The sequence below is a fragment of the Giraffa tippelskirchi genome, chromosome 1 (genome assembly GCF_054371585.1).
Source record: "Giraffa tippelskirchi isolate mGirTip1 chromosome 1, T2T-mGirTip1v1.2.pri, whole genome shotgun sequence".
NCBI lineage: Eukaryota > Metazoa > Chordata > Mammalia > Artiodactyla > Giraffidae > Giraffa > Giraffa tippelskirchi.
In genome coordinates, this window is record NC_137275.1 from 132,063,187 (window position 1) to 132,081,618 (window position 18,432).

Consider the following 18,432-nt stretch of genomic DNA (forward strand, 5'->3'; position numbering starts at 1 on the left):
GTCATATAACAGGGTACCCTTTGTACCTCACTTATTTAGTTGATTCTACACTTTCCTTGATTAAAAGGTAGCTACCAGCATAGGTCATATTAAAGATTCCAATTGTCTAGGGAGTGCAGCATTGGAATTCCAAAGAATGTATGTATATTTTTGTCACTGTCCTTACTCAATGGACCGTGTGGATTTCTCACCTCTATATTAAAAAAAAAAGAACTTCATTGAGGTATAACTTATACACAGTAAAATCCAGCAATTTAAAGTGTATACTTTACTGAGTACTAATAGACACATACTGCTATGCAATTGCTACCACAATCGTGATACAGAACATCTCATCATGTGTCTCTCTGCAGTCAGTCCTCACCTCCCACTCTTAGCCCCTGACAATCACTGATTTCCTGTCTATCCCTGTAATTCCACCTTTTGTCAAAATTCGGACAACGGACTTCTACAGTATGTAGTCTTTTTGTGTCTGGCTTCTTTCACGTAGCATAATGCTTCTGAGAGTCATCCTGGTTGTTGCTTGTATCAGTAAGTTGTTCCTTTTAATGCTGAGTTGTATTCCATTACCTGTACATAGGACCATTTGCTTACCCATTTACCAACTGATTCATTGCGGTTGTTTTCAAGGCTGGACTATTATGAATGTAGCTGCTATACATATTTGTGTGGACACATGTTGATTTCTTTTGGGTAAATCTAGAGGTGGGATTGCCAGTTAAACTTTCTAAAAAACTGCCAAACTGTTTTCCAAAGTATCTATACCATTAGGCATTTCCACATCCAGCATATGACAGTTGTGATTGTTTGGCATCCTTGCAACATTCCACGTTATCATTCATTTTAAATTGCATTGTGCGGTGTTTAGTTGCTGTCATTGGGTTGTTTGTTTGCATTTCCCTCATGTCCAATGATGTTGAGCATTTTGTCATTTTGTCATTTGTCTTCTTTGGTGAAGTGTCTGTTTCAAATATTTTACTCAGTTTTAAAATCAGATTTTTTTTTGTTATTATTGAGTTAAAAATGTTGCCATATGTGTTAGAAACCTGCTGGTATTTGGACTGGAATTGTGTTGACTCCATAGATCAATTAGCAGAGAATTGTCATAAAAAAATATTTGGTTTTCTTATCTGTAAACATGCAATCTATGACTTTGCATTTATTGTTGTTGTTCTGTTGCTCAGTCGTGTCTGACTCTTTGCAACTCCATGGACTGCAGCACGCCAGGCTTCCCTGTCCTTCACCATCTCCCAGAGCTTGCTCAAACTCATGTCCATTGAGTCAGTGATGCCATCCAACCATCTCATCCTCTGTCGTCCCCTTCTCCTCCTGCCTTTAATTTTTCCCAGCATCAAGGTCTTTTCCAATGAGTCAGCTCTTCACACCAGGGAGCCAAAGTATTGGAGTTTCAGCTTTAGCATCAGTCTTTCTAATGAATATTCAGGGTTGATTTCTTTTAGGATTGACTGGTTTGATCTCCTTTCTGTCCAAGGGACTCTCAAGAGTCTTCTCCAGCACCACGATTTGAAAGCATCAATTCTTCTGTGCTTAGCCCTCCTTATGGTCCAACTCTCACATCCATACATGGCTACTGGAAAAACCATAGCTTTGATTAAATGGACTTTTATTGGCAAAGTAATATCTCTGGTTCTTAATACACTTTCTAGGTTTGTCAAAGCTTTACTTCCAAGGAGCAAGCATATTTTAATTTCATGACTGCAGTCACCATCGCAGTGATTTTGGAGCCCAAGAAAAAAAAAGTCTGTCACTGTTTCCATTGTTTCCCCATCTAGTTGCCAGGAAGTGATGGGACTGGATGCCATGATCTTCCTTTTTCTGAATGTTGAGTTTTAAGCCAGCTTTTTCACTCTCCTCTTTTGCCTTCATCAAGAGGCTCTTTAGTTCCTCTTTAACACTCTGCTATTTTCATTTTAATGTATGCAGGATCTGTAGTGATGTCCTCTATTTCATGTTGGTGAATTGGGACCTCTCTGCAATTTTTCTGAGTACATGCAGAGTACATCATGAGAAATGCTGGGCTGGAAGAAGCACAAGCTGGAATCAAGATTGCCGGGAGAAATATCAGTAACCTCAGATATTCAGATGACACCACACTTAGGGCAGAAAATAGAGAAGAATTATAGAGCCTCTTGATGAAAATGAAAGAGGAGAGTGAAAAAGTTGGCTTAAAGCTCAACATTCAGAAAACTATGATCATGGCATCTGGTCCCATCACTTCATGGCAAATAGTTGGGGAAACAGTGGAAAGAGTGTCAGACTTTATTTTGGGGGGTTCCAAAATCACTGCAGATGGTGACTGCAGCCATGAAATAAAAAGGCACTTGTTCCTTGGAAGAAAAGCTATGACCAAGCTAGACAGCATATTAAAAAGCAGAGACATTACTTTGCCAACAAAGGTCTGTCTAGTCAAGGCTATGGTTTTTCTAGTAGTCATGTATGGATGTGAGAGTTGGACTATAAACAAAGCTGAGTGCCGAAGAATTGATGCTTTTGAACTGTGGTGTTGGAGAAGACTCTTGAGAATCTCTTGGACTGCAAGGAGATCCAACCAGTCCATCCTAAAGGAGATCAGTCCTGAATATTCATTGGAAGGACTGATGCTGAAGCTGAAACTCCAATACTTTGGCCACCTGAGGCAAAGAACTGACTCATTTGAAAAGACCCTGATGCTGGGAAAGATTGAAGTCAGGAGAAGGGATGAGATGGTTGGATGGCATCACCGACTTGATGGACATCAGTTTGAGTAAACTCCGGGAGTTGGTGATGGATAAGGAAGCCTGGTGTGCTGCCATTTATGGGGTCGCAAAGAGTCGGACATGACTGAGTGACTGAACTGAACTGAACTGTAGTTTTTCTCATCAGTCTGGCTAGATATTTGCAATTTACTTTTTATATTTAAGGACAAACTGCTAGTTTTCTTAATTATTTAGGAAGAAACTTATTGTTATAACTTTACCTCAGCGCTGCTTTAACTGCATCCCACAAATTTTGATGTGTTTTATTTTTTACTTGCAGTAAAAAATGTTGCTAATTTTTAATTTTCAAGAAAAAAATTCCAAATTTTTCTTGTGATTTCTTTCTTGATCCATGGGATATTTAGAAATATGCTGCTTAGTGTCCAGTATTTTCCATTATTTTTTTAAATGTTACTTATGTCTTATATCGGAGAAGGCAATGGCACCCCACTCCAGTACTCTTGCCTGGAAAATCCCATGGGTGGAGGAGCCTGGTAGGCTGCAGACCCATGGGGTCGCTAGGAGTCGGACATGACTGAGCGACTTCACTTTCACTTTTCCCTGTCATGCACTGGAGAAGGAAATGGCAACCCACTCCAGTATTCTTGCCTGGAGAATCCCAGGGACGGCGGAGCCTGGTGGGCTGCCATCTATGGGGTTGCACAGAGTCGGACACGACTGAAGCGACTTAGCAGCAGCAGCAGCATGTCTTATATAGCTCCACTGCAACTGGAGAATATATTTTGTATGGTTTCAGTTCTCTTAAATTTGAGACTTTTTTGTCATACTAAATATGGTTTATCTTGGTAAATATTCCACATGCATTTGAAAAGAATGTGTCTTGTGGTATTGTTACATGGTATGCCCTATAAATATAAATTAGATCAAGTTGATTGGTAGTATCAATCAGTCTCCTGTGTACTTACTGATTTCCTTGCTATTTGTTCTATAAACTACTGACAGAGGAGTGCTGAAGTCTCTGGCTATAATTATGTACTTATCTATTTTTTCTTCTGTTTCTATGAATATTTTCTTCATGTTCTTGAAGCTCAGTTATTAGATACATACACATTTGTCATTATCAAATGTCTCTCTTTGTCCCAGATGACACTCTTTGTTCTGAAATGTACTTTGTCTGAAAATATTGGTGTTTTCATGGTGTGTCTTTTCCATTCTTTTACTTTTAATTTGTGTATTTGTGTTCATACCATTATAGTGTAGGTGGAGCTCCACTTTCACACACTGGCATTGTCTCCCAGGACATTGATGCTCTCTTTATTTCTCTCAGTATTTTTCTGTGTTTTTCATCTATGGTACTTTATATTACTATGTTTCAAGTTTACTGTTCTCTTACTCTACAGCGTTTAAGCTGTTGCCAATGTCTTCTGTTGAATTTTTCATTTCAGAGATTGTAGTCTTATTTTCTAGAATTTTCATGATTCTCTTTTTTTATATATCATTCAGTTTTCCCCTGTTCATTCTTACATTTCTTCTACCTTATTTAATATATGAAGCGTGTTTATAACATCCTTTAAAAACATCCTTGTCTGCTAATTCCACTATCTCTGTCATTTGGGGCTCAGGGGATTTTCCCCCTTGGTTGTGGATCTTACTTTTTCTTCTCCTTCACATACTTGGTAATTTTTTTTTTTAACTGAATCCTGGATATCATGTTGTTTACTTTCTTAGATGATGCATTTTGTTGTATGCCTTACATAATGTTGGCTTTCTTCCTGATTGTTTCAAGGCTTGCTTTAAAGCTTTGTCAGGCTGACCATACTGTAAAACAATCACTCTTCAATTAAAATAAATAATTTGTTTTGAAAAGAGCCTTGATCCAGAGTAGCCCACTATCAAGAAGGCAATACCCTCCTCAGGTCACTATCTGACGTCTTTTGTGTTTTCAGATGTTTTCATCATTGCTGGTAGGAACATGAGCCATTCCCAACCCTGTGTAAGCAGCAGGCAGTGTTTGGTATGTAACTTCCTTGGACTTCTTTATCTTGACTCAGATGGTTTTCCCTCACATATGCATAGATCATTATACATCTTAAGACTCCAGAGCTCTCTCTTGGTTAGTCTTCTCCTCCTGGAGAGGAGACCAGCTACCTCGGCCTCCTCAGACTTTAACCTCTGTGTCCTCAGCTCAGTGAGGCTGCTGCTCTCTGGGTTATCACTTCCTATACTACAACCTGGGGCTTCCCAGGTGGCGTTAGTAGTAAAGAACCTGCCTCCCAATGCAGAAGACATAAGAGACACAGGTTCCATCCCTGGGTCAGGAAGATCCCCTGGACGAGGGCACGGCAACCTGCTCCAGTATTCTTGCCTGGAGAATTGCATGGACAGAGGAGCCTTGCAGGCACCGGTCAGGTCCTTAGGGTCACAAAGAGTTGGACATGACTGAAGCAACTTAGCACATACTCATATACTATAACCTAGAAACTTCCAGGCAGAAAAATGGGAAATGGGACAATTGTAGGGCTCGCCTCATTTATTTCCCTTCTCTTGGGGGTTACAGTCCTATGTTGCCTAGCATCCAATGTCTGAAACTGTTACTTGATATATGTTATCCGATTTTCTAATTTTTTAAGGCAGAAAAGTAAATCCAGTCCCTGTTACTTCATCATGGCCACAGGTAGGATTACATACACATTAGTTTTGCCAAACTTTATCCTTCAACTCTGTACACACAAATGTGCAATTTTTGTGGTCTAGAATCTAATGATTAAGGATATATATGAGTACCATAAATTTGGAAGAACCAGGATCAAAATGATTTCAACCTAATATTTAAGATAACTCGGATGACCACACTACTGGTGGGAAATTATTCTAGCCTGAGTGTACTGCTCTGATTTCTTGTCTACAACTGTGAATACATATTAGAATGGTTTAGAAATGTTGAACTTAGTGTGATGGCTCTATTTAAGTATAAGAAGCACCCTGAAGAATGGTAGGAGTGAAGTGAGAAGGCTCTGATCTTCACTTCCTTTGTTTCTGGGAACATACTAATGTTGCTATTACCATATATGCTAGAGGGATTATGAGAGCTGAAGTGGTAGGAGACCCCATCAGAGGTGTCCTTTGAGCAAGACTGAAGGTTAGGGAGGGGAAGGAATGAGAAAGTCAAAAGCCACTATCCATTTCCCTGACTTTTTTAAATTTTTAATAGATGCACTCCCTTCTTGCATTGAGAAGAAGGCTCCTGATACAAATGATGCTGGATTTAATGGATGCTCAGATAGAAAAGAGAGACACTAGTTGTGTCTTGTCAGCAATTCCAGAGATGCCTTATAATGGCAACTACCAGCTTCTGGTTGCTAAATACTAGCCTTGCAGCTTTTTATTATAACCATCACATTTTAGTTTCAGAGTATATTTTAACTGGGTGGCTTTGACTTATTTGGAGTTGTCAGAATCCACATAATATTGCAGAATAACCTTAGGGATTTTGAAATCTGTGTCTCAAAATAGAGCTGGAAAAAAAGGAGGAGTAGAATCTGTGTTGGTTTTAAAATCCACTTGGAGCAGGGGAGATTTACAGAGCAGGCTGCTTTCTGGACTCTCCCAGCATCGTTGCTGATTTTGCACTTTGGGGAACAGGTTGTCATTTCAGTGTCGTCAGGTTGTTTGTTTTAAATGATCTGTTCAGAACAAAATATGCCCTGTTAAGAAAACTTTGGGCTAAATTCTTTTACCAAAACAGTTTCTATGTCATACTACAAGATGAGATTTGCCACATCGATAGTATTTTAGGAAAATCAGCTACAATTGATAATGAAGTGCCCTAAATACTTGAAAAGATGTGAGAGTTGTAATACATCAGAAAGCCGTTGTATTACAAAGCTCCTAGCTTTGTAATATTTTGAAACAGGGCCATCTAGTGGAACTATGAAACCATGAATGCATTCTCTAAAACCTTACATTCAAGTTTTTTAAATAAAAATAAAACTAAAAATTTCTACCTTAAAATAAAAATTTAAAAATCCTTTTAGTCCCTTTAAACCAAAATTAACTGTTCTTTATATAAATAATCTGACAGAAATAAATATGTCCACTCAAATCCCTGTTCTACTTAATTTCTTATAATCTGTGGCAACACATTCAATTAAGTTTCTGAAAGTTCTAATTTGTTTACTTTTTTCCCTTCCTATGAAAAATAGCCCCTTCTAGCCTGCTTTCTCTCATTCTGCCACACCTTCCACCATGAAATCTCACTGAAGAAATGTATATGTTGGACAATCTGAGAATTAAAGAGGACAGAGTATGATATAAAATTAAGAAATATTTGCTACAAGTGTGACTGGAGATGAACCATCAAACAAACACAGTGTTGAAATTGCATAAGGTGTCAAAGGGTGTTTCCTTGGACTGTTTGAAGAGAACAGGCCTCCCCTCCAAATGAGATGGAGGGCTTGTTCACCAACTGCATTTTATCCTCTTCCTGGAAACTTAGCTAAATTACATTTTGCAGCTTTCCTTCAGTTCGGTGAAGTCCTATGATTTAGTTCTGGCAAATGAAGTGTGGATACATGAGACATACACCCCTACCCCTTCCAGGCCAGACTCTTAAAATACTTTGCACCACCCTCCATTTTCCTTTAGTCTCCCCTGCCCCACCCTCACCACCATCATCTGGTGGGTGTCATTGTGCACAGAGAACATGAGTGCTTTTGTCCTGTTGAGTCTTTCAATCCCTGCCTTTTCAATGGAGCCTGCCCCTTCCTCCTGATCCCCACAACCTATAACGACGGTGAGATGGGCATGGAATATGCTTTCATCATTTTAAGCCAATAAGACTTGATGATTATTTGTTCATTACCCTGATAAATACTGGAGAGAAAAAACAATGGAGGGGAAAGAAAGAATATGAAGTGAGAGAAGGACAATAAGGTCCAAATTTCCTTCAGATGCATTGAGGAGCGTTCTCTTTTCTACCAGTTTCAGAGTAAGCACGTGCTCAATGACATCTGAAAATACCTAGCAGATCAGCTGGACGTAGAACCACAGAGTGCCTCCAGGTAGGTCAGGAAGGCGGGCTGTGGGTGGAAATGATGAAGATGGGATCAAGATGCTTCCCACAGCTTGAGACATGGTGACTGCCGTGTGAAGTGTTTACAATATGGGAAATGCAGGAACAAGATTTGTCAGCTTTAGCCCCCAGACTCTTATGTGATTATGCATCATTTCAGGCTAGTTAAACTTTTCAATTAACTCTTTTCAAGATGTACTGCAAGATGTGGTTCCATGCCTGCCTCCATATACTAATTGGTGTTCCAGGTATGTTCAGGCTAGGTAGAGTGGATTATCCCCAAAATCCTTCACCTGAGCCACTGATGGAAGCAATACTTGGCACAGGTTTTAACACATAAAATGTCTTTTAAATGAGAAAAAGAAATAGAAACCACTGAGACACAGAGGTCAAAGTTTTGCAGAGGAGTTGGGACTGAACTGAACTGTGGGCTGGCAGAGAAGGAGGGAAGCATGCCTGGTGGCAGAAGAGAGAGAGGAATAAATACGGAGACATTGTTGAGGGATAGAAAGGCAATTGGTCTTATGGGATTGAGGTAGAGGAAGAGGATGAAATCAAGCAGCAAAGACAAGATGCAGGCAGGTGACTAAGAGCCTTGAAAACCATTACTGAGTTTTGTATTTGAAGCCAGATTGGATGAGCCAGAGGTTCCAGGCCAATCAAATATTGTCCTTGTCCAGTCATTTGTTCTGGTATCTGCCATCATTCATATTTCCCCCACGGCACACTCATGAGCATTTCAGACTGAGAGAGGGTCTGACTAGATACCCTGCTCCTAAATCTAAACACTCAGAGATAATGAGAAGTCCTAGACCATGCTTCTTCCTTGAGTACCCTCTCTCCCCGACTGCCTGATGATGCCATGTCAGCCTTCTAGATCCTGTTCTGTCACCTTCTGCCCTGTAAAGCCTGCCTGAAGCCTTGTCCAGGAAGCTGATCACTCCTTCCCTTTTGCAGCCACAGTACCAGATATAAATCATCTCTGAGGAGGATTAAAGGCATGTAAAGTACTTCATTTGTTTCATATTTATTTTTATTTATTTAGCTGCATGCATGCCCAGTTATGTCTGACTCTTTGCGACCCCGTAGGCTGTAGCCCGCCAGGCTCCTCTGTCCATGGGATTTCCCATGCAAGGATACTGGAGTGGGTTGCCATTTCCTCCTCCAGGGGATATTCCTGACCCAGGGATCCAATCTTCGTCTCTTATGTCTCCTGCATTGTAGGCAGGTTCTTTACCACTGAGCCACCTGGGAAGCCCATATCAGTTCTATCTCTTGCTTATTGCATCTTTTTATTACTTACCTGGCTCCCATACTAACTGTGGATTCCTTGAAGGCAAGATCTGTGTCTCATTTAACTCTCTATTCCTGACTCTGAGAGCAAGCCCTGCCATTTCTTGGGTCCTCAAGATGAATATATGATAAATGCACAGATGGATGGATGAATGAAAAGTGCGAAGGTTTGTTTCCCCAAGGTTGGAGACTTCACTCACACATGCAGCCATTACATACACTTATTTGTCTACACAACTCTCTCCTGGTATTAGATTGTAAGGCTCCTTGAGTCTTATTCACAAATTTATTCTCAGCACAGTTCAATATCTGGCATATGTTCGGGAGGAAGAAATTGTCCTCTATTCTTCTAGGTTCTTCTGGCTGGTCTAAGAATTAAATTGACATAAGGTAGATTAACAGGATAAAATCAAACAAAATTTAATAACGTGTACATGGAGAGGGTTTCCCAGGTGGCATTAGTGGTAAAGAACACTCCTGCCAATGGAGGAGACATAAGAGATGCAGGTTTGATCCCTGGATGGAGAAGATCCCCTGGCGAGGGCATGGCAACCCACTCCAGTATTCTTGCCTGGAGAATCCCATGGACAGAGGATCCTGGCGGGCTACAGTCCATAGTGTGACACAGAGTTGGACACGACTGAAGGGACTTAGCACACATGCATACATGTGAGAGACCCAGGAGAACTGAATAACTCCCAATGTAAGTGAAGACCTCACCTTACATACCAACCCAGGGATCAAACCCGGGTCTCTTGCCATTGCAGGCAGATTCTTTACTGGCAGATTCTTTACCATCTGAACCACCAGGGAAGTCCACCTTAAATATCATGTTTATCTGAAAACAAAAAAGGTTTGAGACTTCAAAGGGAAGGAAAGCAATCCACACGGAGATGGAAAAGCAAAACTTTAGTAAGCAAATGCTTGCTGGGCCATGCTTTGTGAATGAGAAAGTGGGGAGAATAGCAATAACTTTCAGATTATGACCACTGCATCTTCATGCTCATGAAATGCACAAGTACAGAAAAGAGAACAAAGAAGCCATCCGAGTATCCCCACCACTCATCTCATTACAGAAACCCATGAATACACCAGAGCAGGTGTGGGAGATCAAAGATAACTCACGCGCAACCAAGAAATAAAATGTTATTTCAAAACTCAAATAGAAGAGAGCTATATTTTCATAATGATGAAGAGTTTTAATGTTAATTACAATTTTAAACAATATTTTCCTTTTTTATTACTAATACGACCTAAAGACTCATGTCAGATCTAGTTAAGTAAAAAGTGAAGACAGGGACTTCCCTGGCTGTCCAGTGGTTAAGACTTTGTTCTTCCATTGCAGGGGGCCTGGCTTCCATCCCAGGTTGGGGAACTAAGATCCCACAGGCCACGAGGTACAGCCCAAGGGAAAAGAAGTTAGTTTTCACTCTAGTCCCCCAAAAGCACACAACTGCTGTTATGACTACAGACTACATGCTTACTCTGGTTTTTTTCCTTACTTTATTTCCTGTTGGTCATTATTAACTTTATAGATTATGTATATTAATAACATATAGTTATTTTTATTTATAATTCATATATGCCTATAATACATAGATATTATTTTTAAGAAATAAACCTATATATTACAATAGTGTTTTTCAAACGTGAGTAATGTAATAATTCCTTTTAAAGAAGGGAAAGCAAATTTTTGCATATTCCTAGAATAAAGTAATTTTCATGACAACTTTCCTTAAATATTCACAAACAAGAATTACATAAAACCTGTCTATATCATGCTTCAACTATAAAACATAAATTAACTTAAAAATTAAACAATAACAAAAAATTAATAAAATTCAAATAATGGATATGTTGTAATTAAAAAAAAAACAGTGATACTGGGTTGAGAAATGGAGAGATGTATTTGGAGTTTTCTGCTTCATTGCATATTGCCTTGATTTTGAACATGCTGGAATATTGCATCATTGAGCATTGCTTTTTATTTTTCCTTTTAAACAATGATACTAATTTTAACCAAGTTGTTGTTTTGTTGGGCTGATCTGCTCAATAGCATCCACCAAATTGCAATAATAATATAATATTCTAACAACAAGAAGGCATAATGAAAACCTTTTCTTTTGTCTATTTATTACCTCATCTACTGAATGAACTGTTGCTAGTCAAATATACAAAGACAGGATCTTTACTGTGAGGTGCTATACGGTGTTGCTGCTGCTGCTGCTAAGTCACTTCAGTCGTGTCCTACTCTGTGCGACCCCATAGACGGCAGCCCACCAGGCTCCCCGTCCCTGGGATTCTCCAGGCAAGAACACTGGAGTGGGTTGCCATTTCCTTCTCCAATCCATGAAAGTGAAAAGTGAAAGTGAAGTCGCTCAGTCGTGTCCGACTCTTCGCGACCCCATGGACTGTAGCCCACCAGGCTCCCCCGTCCATGGGATTTTCCAGGCAAGAGTACTGGAGTGGGCTGCCATTGCCTTCTCCAGCTATATGCTGTTAGGTGGCTCCATTTGCCACTTTTCTACCCCTCCTGACTGTGAAGCTTTTGTTTACAAAGAGTGTTTGTAACATCACATGGCCTTCACGTGGCTCCCATACAATTGTAAACACACATGCACATTTGGGTGTATGGTTATAAGGTAGTTATTGAGGCAATGGAGAGTATGCTCACATTATATTTTTAAAATTATCATTGAAATGAAAAGATAAAATTTGGAACCTCTTGCAGAGAATTGGAGGATAACTTCTGTATTACAGAGATAATGGTTTTTTATCAATCACTGTTTCTAGGCTGATTTCTGTTTGGCATCACTTGCCACTTAAAGTGCAGGCATCCAAACAGATGTAAAAACTTGATCAATGGGCATTGTTGTGAACTACTAAATGCCTAATATGTCAAACAACTTAGTCTGCTCTACTCATCTCAGAAGGAAATTAAGACACTTGTAGTCATGCCAACTATGCTCCATAGATGGTTCAGCTCAATGCTCTGTCTCTGGCACACCCTTCTCCCTCTGTTAGTAATGAAGTTCCCCATGAAGTTGCTCTCTATATTAGTTTCTGTACACCTCTGAAACACTAGTTAGGAATTTGTAGGCAAATGTAAAGAAAGCTGAGCACTGAAGAATTGATGCTTTTGAAGTGTGGTGTTGGAGAAGACTCTTGAGAGTCCCTTGGACTGCAAGGAGATCCAACCAGTCCATCCTAAAGGAAATCAGTCCTGAATATGCATTGGAAGGACTGACGCTGAAGCTGAAGCTCCAATACTTTGGCCACCTGATATTTTGCAAAGGACTGACTCATTGGAGAAGACCCTGATGCTGGGAAAGATTGAAGGCAGGAGAAGAAGGGGACGACAGAGGATGAGATGGTTGGATGGCATCACTAACTCGATGGAGTAGCCTCCAGGAGTTGGTGATGGACAGGGAGGCCGGGCGTGCTGCAGTCCATGGGGTCACAAAGAGTTGGACATGAGGGACTGAACTGGACTGTGCCCTCTTAAGCACCTTCACAGATTTTTCTGATCAACATAAGCAAGCATCGTTTTCCCTTTTTCCCTCTTGGAAATAATGATGCCTTGTATAGTAGGATGATACAATGTTCTTTAAAAAGCGGAAGCACAAGATGAATGAATCTTACTAGGATATAAAGGAATGGAAAATAAATATTTTTTCAACAGTAGTCTTAAGCAGTACTTAAAATGAATACAACACAAAGTTTTTAAAATTTTGATTGAAGGAAGGACAGGGAACTTTGATGTGGAACTCTCATCTCAGTTTCTGCTGGCAGACTCAGATAGGTGCAGGGGTGGTGGTGGGGAGGTGGTTTGCTGCATGCATTTCAGCCTTCTGTCCCACACCATCTAAAATCCACAGCCTCCACTTCATGTCTGCCCCAACTAGTGCACTTTCAGTAGTCAAACTGAACTGGGTTTTAAAACCATAGCTGGAAATACAGACCCTATTGTGTGCTAAGCTGCTTCAGTTGTGTCTGACTCTCTGCAACCCTATGAACTCTAGCCCGCCAGGCTCCTCTGTCCATGGGATTCTCCAGGCAAGAATACTGGAGCAGGTTGCCATGCTCTCCTCCAAGGGATATTCCCAACCCAGGGATCGAACCCACATTTCTTATGTCTCCTTCATTGGCAGGTGGGTTCTTTACCATTAGCACTACCTGGGACACCCACAGACCCTTATTAGATAGATTCAAAGTTGAAGAGGTAAGTTTATTGACAGAAGACAACTTCTCACTTTATCTCCTGACTCCTTATTTTCCCTGCCCACCGTTCCTTAGCTCTTTCCCAGCCTTATGGGCTTGTTAATGAGACCTTATATAAAACCCCATGTTAGATTTTATGATTTTTCAGAAACTTAGAGTGCCCTCTTGTGGGAATATCAGGTAGTTATCCAAGAGCAGCTAACCATCTAAATTTGTGTTACTTTTCCCAGGTGTCCCTCTCAACAGAGGGACAGGCTCCTTCCCAGTTGTGCTTTGTTTTTATTTAACTAATCTCGATGGATTTCACAGCTATAGGTAAATGGAAAGGGGTGGAAATGTGGTAGGCATTAACCAGTGGAATAAGATCATATTTTCCAAAACAATATTGATTTCTTTTTTTCCCCCCTTTTTAAACGTGGTGGTGGTAGTGGAAAGTGGGGAAAAGTGTGGCAAATTTCCAGAGCAAGTCAGAATAAGGACCCTCTATTCAAGAAACTACTAGATGTCTTTAATTCTTGGTTGGTTGTTTAGTTGCTAAGTTGTGTCCAAATCTTTTGTGATCCCCATGGACTGTAGCCCGCCAGGGTCCTCTGTCCAAGGGATTTCCCAGGCAAGAATACTGGAGTGGGTTGCCATTTTATTTTCCAGGGGATCTTCCCGAACCAGGGATCGGACCCACATCTCCTGCAGCTCCTGCTTGGCAGGTGGATTCCTTACCACTGAATCACCAGGGAAGCCCTGTCTTTACTCACAAAGAAAACACTTATTTGTGCTATCAAATGCCTTACACAACCCCTCTGGGGGTAATTAAACACTCAGGGAGTTACACAAATTTGATTATCAAATGATTGTATCTCATCATAATAGAGATGAGAGCTCTCACCTAAGCTGTTATAAGACAGGATGAGGATTAATAAGAGCTTAAAGACACAATTTGCTTACTACTTCAAGGCATAAATCTTTTAAAATATTTCATATACAAAATAGTATATGAGAGGAGTATAATTAACCCTCTAATAATTATAATTATAATTTACCTATTAGTCATCTTCAAGCATTACCAACTTATTACTAATTTTTCATTATTTAGAAGTAAATTGCAGGTTTTCCAGGGGCACTGGTGGTAAAGAATCCACCTGCCGATGCAGGACGTAAGAGACGTGGGTTTGGTCCCTGGGTCTGGAAGATCCCCTGGAGGAGAGCATGGCAACCCATTCCAGTATTCTTGCTTGGAGAATCCCATGGACAGAGGAGCCTGGCAGGCTACTGTCCTTTCATAAGTATTTCAGAAGTTATATTCAAAAGATAAGAATGCCCCCTTAAAAATATAACCACAAAATCATAACATATAGAATGAAAAGTAATTTCTTATTATCATAAAAGATTGAGAAAGTGTTCAAATTTCCCCCATCTCTCTTTAAAAAAAATATTTAGACAAGTTTTAGGTTTACAATAAAATTGAGAGAAGTACAGAGGTATATGCCCTGTTCTCACACATGTGTAGCCTCCCCCGTTATCAACATCTCTCACTAGAATAGTGCTTTTATTTTAAACCAATGACGAACCTACATGGAACCTACATGGATACACAACATCACACAAAGTCCATAGTATTTACTCTTGGTGGTGTGGGTTCAGTGGGTTTGGACAAATGTATGATAACACATCCATCATTATAATAGTATCATACAGAACATTTTTACTCCCCTAAAATCCTCTGCGCTCTGCCTGTTCATCTCTCCCAACCCCCTCCAGGAACCACTCATCTTTTATTGTCTCCATAGTTTTGCCTTTTAGAGAACGTCATGTAGTTGGAATCTTACAGCATGTAACTTTCTCAGTTTGGCTTCTTTCACTTAGCTATATGCCAGTAAGATTCCTCCATGTATTTTCATCGGCTTGATAGCTCAGTTCTTTTTGGCACTGAATAATACGCCATTTTCTGGATGTGCTGTACTGTGCTTAGTTGCTCAGTCGTGTCTGACTCTTGGCGATCCCATGGACTGTAGCCCGGCAGGCTCCTCTGTCCATGGGGATTCTCCGGGCAAGAATACTAGAGTGGGTTACCATGCCCTCCTCCAGGGGATCTTTCCAACCCAGATCTCCTGCATTGCAAGTGGATTCTTTACTGTCTGAGTCACCAGGGAAGCCCAAGAACACTGGAGTAGGTAGCCTATCCCTTCTCCAGGGGATCTTCCTGACCTAGGAATTGGACCAGGGTCTCCTGCATTGCAGGTGGATTCTTTAGCAGCTGAGCTACCAGGGAAGCCCAATAAAGTATTTTAAAGCTAACGTATTTACTTTTTTTTTTTTTAAGATATAATGCTATTGCACACTTAATTCGCTCAGTTGTGTCTGACTCTTTGTGACCCCATGGACTGTAGCCCACCCGATTCCTCAGTTCATGGAATTCTCCATGCAATAATACTGGAGTTGGTTGCCATTCCCTTCTCCAAGAATATCTCCCTGGAGATATTTCCAACTCAGGAATTGAACCCCAGGTCTCCCACATTGCAAGCAGATTCTTTACCATCTGAGCCACCAGGGAAGCCCTGTCTGGATGTACCACAGTTTATTTAAACATTCACCTACCAAAGGACATCTTGGCTGCTTCCAAGTTTGGGCAAGTATAAATACAGGTACTGTAAACATTTGTGGGCAGGTTTTTGCATGGATGTTTCTGACTCCTTTGGTAAATACCAAAGAACAAAATTGTAGGATTTTAAGGTAAGAGAAAGTTTCATTTTGTAAGAAAACTCCAGTCTTCCAGAGTGGTGATACCATTTTGCATTCCTACCAGCATTGGATGAGAGTTCCTGTTACTTCACATCCCTCTCCCACAGCATTTCAGGTTGTCAGTGTTCCAAATTTTGGCACTTCTAATGGGTGTGTGGAGAAGGCAATGGCACCCCACTCCAGTACTCTTGCCTGGAAAATCCCATGGACAGAGGAGCCTGGTAGGCTGCAGTCCATGGGGTCGCTGAGAGTCGGACATGACTGAGCGACTTCATTTTCACTTTTCCCTTTCATGCATCGGAGGAGGAAATGGCAACCCACTCCAGTGTTCTTGCCTGGAGAATCCCAGGGATGGGGGAGCCTGGTGGGCTTCTGTCTATGGGGTCGCACAGGGTCGGACACGACTGAAGCGACTTAGCAGCAGCAGCAGCAGCAGCAGCAGCAGCAATGGGTGTGTAGTGGCATTGTTTTAATTTGCATTTCCCTGATGACATATGATGTGGAGTATCTTTTCGTATGCTTACTTTCCATCTGTATATCTTCTTTGGCGAGGTGTCTGCTAAGATCTTTGGCCAGTTTTTAAATTGGGTTGTTTGTTTTCTTATTGTTGTTTCTCTTAATCTATAGGTTCTCTCTCTCGCCTCCATATATTCTTTTAAAGAATCTGATCTGCTTGTCTGAAGTTTCTACAAGTTAGATTTTTATTAATGTATTAATATCATTCTGATGTTATTCCTATGTTTCCTGTAAATGAGTGGTTAGATGTAGAAACTTGATCAGATTCAGGTTCAGTTTTTCGTTTAGCAAGGCTCGTTCACAGGCAGTGAGGTAGTCTTCCACCAGGAGGCGCAGTTGTTCTCTGTCAAGGATGTCAACCTCTTGAACTGGGCATTGATTAATAACAAACTAATGTTTGCACAATAGTAATATTCTAACTATGCCATCTATTCTTCTTTTATTAGGTTTTGATGATTTTTTGAATAAATTTCTTCTTATCAACTATTTTGTTACCTTATGATTTGTATAAAGAGGCCAGAAAAGTGCTTGATTTTTCCTCTGCTTATTAGTTTTCAAAATAATGGATTGGTTCCTTAACACCCCATGGACTGGGGTCACAAAGAGTCGTACACGACTGAGCGACTTCACTTTCCCTTTCCCTTTCCCTAACACCATCAAAAAGTGACTAATAAGGTTTTTTTGTTTTTAAATCATAGTGAAAAAAAATCATGATTTTTTAAAAATCATGAATCATTTTTTAAAAATCATGTAAATGTACCTGATATTTTTCATTCCACTGAAGTCATCATACTTATTGATGCTCAAATCATTCTATCTTTGACCGGTGTAAGTCTATTCAAGTTGTCTCCTCAATCATTTTGACACGACCCTATTAGTCTTTAAAAACCTCCCTGCCTTCGGCTAAGATAAGATGTTACAGGCTTATTTTACATTTCCAATCCGAACCTGAAATTAGTTATTTGTCCAAAGTGATGGTTTTCAAAGTGTGATTGGGGAGCCCTTGGCAATTATTTTCATAAAAATACTAAGATGCTGTTTGCTCTTTTAAACTCTCTCTGTCTCACAAATATATACAGAGTTTCCCAAGGTTACATGATGTATGATATTATGATTGAATGTAGAAGCAGCTATACGAATTCTGCTGTCATTTATTAAGCCAGACATTAGAGAATTTACAATGGCACTCTTCTAAGTAGTTTTTGTTAACAGATATTTTGTTATTTTTACATGTTTTAATTTCTCATGTACTAAACATCAACAGATGTAACCCACATCAACAAACTCTTTGGGGCCCCCTCACAATTTTAAGAATTTAAAGAGGTTTAGGGAACAAAATGTTTTGAGAACAACTACTCCAAGGAGCCTTGTTTCCTTTTAATGGAAGATAGTATTTAGAGATCACAATCTAGGAGCTAGAGATATTCATGGTTACTGGGTTGGCCATAGTCTCTAGGCTGTTTCATGGGCAAATTTATACATAACATTACTACTGTTCTCCCTTTTTTGGATAAAAGGTACTATGTACACTTCTCTCCACGTAGCTCTTTTTTCACTGAACAATATATGTTTTCAGGCACTCACTTCGTTGCGTTATTTTACAATTTATTCACCTAGCCATTTGTTGAGGAATTTCCAGTATTTTATTATATATGGTGCTGCAGTGAACAATCTTGCAAGTACTTTCACTATTGTATCTTTAGGCTAGAATTCTAGAAATGAGAATACCGGATCAAAGGGTGAATGTGTACAACTCTGCTATATATTGAGATTCTTTTTACTTCTACAGTACAGATGAAGGAAGGGCTTCCCCCAGTAACTCAGCGGTCAAGAATTCGCCGGCAACGCGGACCCCTGGGTCAGGAAGATTCCCCTGGA